General features: G+C 35.7%; 1 long non-coding RNA gene across 1 annotated transcript; it reads left to right on the top strand.

Annotated features, from left to right (window-relative positions):
- The first annotated feature begins 403 nt into the window (after positions 1 to 403).
- Positions 404 to 2,963, top strand: LOC109154722. Its single transcript, XR_002049772.1, has 3 exons — positions 404 to 490; positions 1,510 to 1,663; positions 2,585 to 2,963. It is a non-coding gene; the product is annotated as an uncharacterized LOC109154722 (long non-coding RNA).
- The last annotated feature ends 1,978 nt before the right edge of the window (positions 2,964 to 4,941 follow it).

Here is a 4,941-nt window from a genome sequence, read left to right as displayed (position 1 = left end):
ATATGTGAAATGTTATTCAGTTTCATTTTATATACACTGCAGTTTCATTTCACCACAACTACAATATCATTTTGATATAACTGCAGTTTTATTTGATAATATATAAAAATAATACGTGAGCCAGTGTCGGTTTAGATACACTGTAGTGTCAGTTTAGATACACTATAATTTCAGTTGATAACTGACACACCAAAAATTGTGCGCTTCGTTAACAATAACGGCGCACCGTTTTTTTACTTAAAAAAAAGGCGTGCACCACGATCCACGATATAACAACTGGAATTACCTTGGGTTTATAATTGGATATGTAATTGGGGGGAACAAATATCTTTGTAGCCCAATCCCAAACTAGGTTAGATCAGCAAATATAAGCCCGGCCCATTTTAAGAGTGCGGCAGTACCGCAATAACCACTAACGAGAAAACATACGTAGCCGAAAAGTCTGCAAATCTTCGATTTCATTGCTTTGCAAAGGGGAAAAGTGGTTCAGGTATTCTCACCGTCTCCTTCTCTATCTACACGTGCAATTGTATACATGTGTGTGTATGTAAATACTTGTTTTGATGTTCTATTGATCCATAGATCTCTAGGGTTTAAGGATATGAGGGTTTTGATTTTTTTTTTTTTCTTTTAATCCATGAAGTCCTCTGTAGTGCTGAATAATTGGGTACTGCTTTGATTGCCCTGCTTGTAATGCCTTAAGTTGTTCTTTATAAGCTTCTTGGGTGGCACATAAGTATGATTATGGGGGGTGACAATTTTTGTATTAGAGCTGAAAGAATGGGTGTTTATGTCCATAAGGATCATTTTGGGATGGTTCTGCTAAAAGTGGTTCTCTCTGAGCTCTGACATAAATAAGAGCAAGGAAAGAGAATTTGCTTTGAATAGATTTGATTTTGGGGATTTTCAATTATTAGCCAGCGTCATATTGGAACCTGTTCTTCAATTATAGATAAGTTTTAGTGTGAAAAAGTCTGAATCAACTGCAAGAGGCAATTAGTAGGATACTTTGAGCCCACACACCTTCATAGCTGACCTAACATCATAGGGTGGTAATGCACCTTTCATAGGATAGATAGATAACAAAAAGTGAAAAAAGATCATAATCAGGTCAGGGCATTGCTTGCTTGGAATCGCATTATGTAGTTGGATTTTTTGACTCTCAAACCCTATTGGAAATTGCATTTATTATGAGGTAGCAACAAGGCATGAAAGCATTTTTATAGTATCTGAAATCATATTGAGCATGCTTTGAAGACTTTGAAAAATAAGAGCAAATCAGAAAGGTTTTAAAAAATGATTGAAACATAGCTTGATCCTAGTTTGTAGTTCAGTTAGGTCCTGCTTTCTGTGATACATGCACAGATATGCTATGTTTTTCTTTGACTTTCCTTTCTTCACTTGATTGTGTAATAATCAGATCATCTCAGTGTTTCAGCTGCTTGGTTGGTTATCATAGTTTACACTTGGCTGATAGAATCTTTAATTAATTAGTTCAATCTTTATTAGCCATGAAGGTGCGATCATCTGTGAAGAAAATGTGTGAGTTCTGTCGCACAGTCAAACGACGAGGGCGAGTGTATGTGATATGCTCAGCTAATCCTAAACACAAGCAAAGACAGGGCTTGTCAACTTTTGCATATGAAGGACCAATACCCAGCACGTATGCATTCTCATGAACTATCTCCCTTCTGTTTTACTGAACTTGTTTATTTATACACACCCCGTTAAGTTTACTAACACCTTAAATATGTTAGCTAACTTTGTAGTTTCCTATGTCACTCTTATTTCTGTGCGCATTATTAGATAGACATTTGTCCAACTCTAACCTCTCTACAACTGAACTATTACAGTCTTCTCCTAAACGCATCCATTCTATTTTTTTACACATAAAATCATGAGTATGCTCATTTGAACATGTTAAGAGTAAAGCACTCAGTTTTGTCCTTACATTTAAAAACCTAAAGCACCACTAGCAATGTTCCAGGAAAACATAATCTGCTTTAAGCCATAGGAAGGGGAACAGTTATCTTGCACGGTTCAAACCTTGGAATTATATGAACCTTATATGTCAAAGTGGATTACAATTGAAGGTCCAGCATTGCAAACATGTGCACTATCTACATAAATGGCATCACAATGGATATTTTAACTTTCATTCTATTTGATGGAAGGCTGAAATCTTGTTCTATTTGAACCTATTCTATAAATTGTAAAAATATTTTATCCATTAAGCTACTAGTGGCATCTTTGAGGACCAAGTTTGTTCCATTTTTCAGCACATAAGTCATGGTTGTCTTTTGTTCTGTATTTTGGATTCAACCTCTGCTCCTTCCAAATGAAAAGTTAAATCAAAAGGCTGTAATTTTACCCTCTTTTCTGGTCAAAAGCTTGAAACCAAACAATGGGCAGAAGTGGTGAGATCATGGACAATTTCATTTAAGAAAATAAGTACTCCGTACTTGAATATTGTCATTTTCCATTCAATGAAATACAAATATATTCTTCCTTTTTGTAATTGTGTGTTTGTCGGTAGAGAACAAAATGCAACACACTGATTACTTTTGGGTCACATCCATCTCAGGTCTTTGGTTACAAGTGCAAAGCAGGAGATGCCATCCAGCAATGTTATCAGCAGTGGTCTGCCTTCTCTTATAACCAAAAATTCTGAAGTATTGATCACACCGTGGTGGAGAAGGGGTTTGGCCTCTATTCTGCTCAATCAGGGTAGTAAGCAGTAGAAAGACAGCCAAGAAATTTTTATCTGACTTCTGACTCTATGAATTTCCCTTCTGTTTTTTTTTTTTTTTTTTTCACTTTGGATTTCTAAAGCCATTTTCCTCATTCACAAACACATGTGGGTAGTGGGTACACCAATGGAATGAAAGCTGAAAGAGAAATCTGCAGATACTTTTAACCAGTGACATTGGTTTTTTTTTTTTTTTAATATATAATTTTACTAAGCAGTATTAAGTTATAAGGGTGCTTCATTTCCCTTGGCAATAACCATATATTTATGTCCCGTCTTAACCCTTTCGGTTGATCAAGTTAAGCACTGGGTAATTCCAGCCAAGATGGCTAAGGATACCAACTTGTAACTATTAGGTCACGAATCTTAGCTTTTTTGGTTTGACCCGTTCAACTATGAACAACTTAGGTTGGTTTACCTCTTTATGGTATTTTGTCGGATAGGGTCACAAGATAGGATTTATCTAGTGCAAATTCTCGAGTAGTGATTGCAGATTTTCTTCATCACCCAAAAAATCAAAGTTAATTGATTATACAACTTTATGTATTCTGTACCATTATATATGGTATCACATAAATTTTCATAAAACATTTTACTACTTATTTTGTAGATTATTAGTAATTGATTTTGTTTGTAAAGTGAGTTTTTTGGTATTAGGGCATCTTCAATAGTGGAGACTTTGGTATAGTTTTTTAGGTGCCAAGTAGGAGAGATGGGGAGGAAAGAGAAAGAGGAGAAACAGTAAAAAAAATAAAATGAAAAGAGGTTTTTAATGCAAGAAAAAAAGAACAACCAATTGTTATCTTTATCTTGCATTGGGACCACAAAAATCTCATTTTTTGCAGGAGGACCTCTAGCATTCTCTCACTTGCTTCTCTTTCATTCATGGTGGTAAGTTTTTATTAAAAACTGTAAACAATCCCCTAATGGAGATGCTTTTAAAATTAAAGTCAGATTTTGTCATAGAATTATAGTGGGATAAAAAGTATTTGTAATAACCGTCACAAGACTCGATGGTGATGTCCAAATCAATTTAATCCAAGAAACTTCTGGATCATATAGCTATAGCTATAAAAAATAAATTCATAAGCTAGTATTGATCGTTACAAACAATTTCAATATTATTGTTTAGTACGGAGTAGTTGATCTAATTGTCAATTACATCTGACGTTATTCATTGCTGAGCTGAGCGTTCTACAGTTGTAGAACATCAAATTTTGGAATTAAAAAAAAAAAAATGGTACGCATATAAACGGTGCAAATACAATAATGGATATGGAAAATCAACTATAGGGATTTGGAATGATGCAATATAAACCAAAGCTTTCAATTGGACCGGAGCGGAGTTGTATGACAATTTACATTTCCAATTGGAATCCTAATAATTGCGTCGGCACAATTATTGAGCGGTTATGTGTATGATTGTTTGAATGTCTTGTCCAGCCAAAATTCCAAAACTACCCATTCTGTTCCTGACATTGAACAAACAACTTTAACATTAAGATGGCGTTTTAGTTGGAAGAAGAGAATTATGAGAAAAATGTTCGCATGGATAGCTCAAGTGATCTAGAAGTGAAAGTTGAAAAGAATGATCATGGATCGAGTCTCACCAGTGGCAGTGTGTGAGCAATCTCTCAAAGTGAGGGGGGCTTTTTGTGCACAGTAAGCAAAGGTCTATCCTCTGTGGTTTATGTTCAGTTGAGTTACCATGTAATAAATTGCAATTTCATTAGAGATGAATAATGTAACAATAAAGTGAAAATTTAAATTTTAATTCCAATGTTCTAGCAGTGATATAGCTACTGACATGGAAATTGAGTATGCTGCCCTATCTCTTACGATCCGGAAGAAGCGGAATATCAAGCTGAGAAAGAAATCACTGATGATACTAACGTTGTCACTCCGTTCATGCTTATCGGAAGGCTTCTAACTGATAAGCCCGTTAAGTTCAACTTTTTTAGGGATACGATGGCTTCCATATGGCGTCCGGGCAAAGGGATGGTAGCTAGGGAGATCACGAACAATTTGTTCTTGTTTTACTTTTTCCATGAAGTGGATCTGAGCCGTGTTGTGGAAGATGGTCCCTGGTCGTTTGAACAGAGCTTGTTACTTCTTGAACGCGCTGCCCCTAATAGTTCTCCAGCTACCGCTTGCCTCAGATTCACGGAGTTCTGGGTCCAGGTTCACAATCT

This window comes from Ipomoea nil, unplaced genomic scaffold (assembly GCF_001879475.1).
Source record: "Ipomoea nil cultivar Tokyo-kokei standard unplaced genomic scaffold, Asagao_1.1 scaffold0276, whole genome shotgun sequence".
Lineage (NCBI taxonomy): Eukaryota > Viridiplantae > Streptophyta > Magnoliopsida > Solanales > Convolvulaceae > Ipomoea > Ipomoea nil.
Note: the sequence above shows the minus strand (reverse complement) of the source record. Positions and strands in the feature narration are given on the sequence as shown.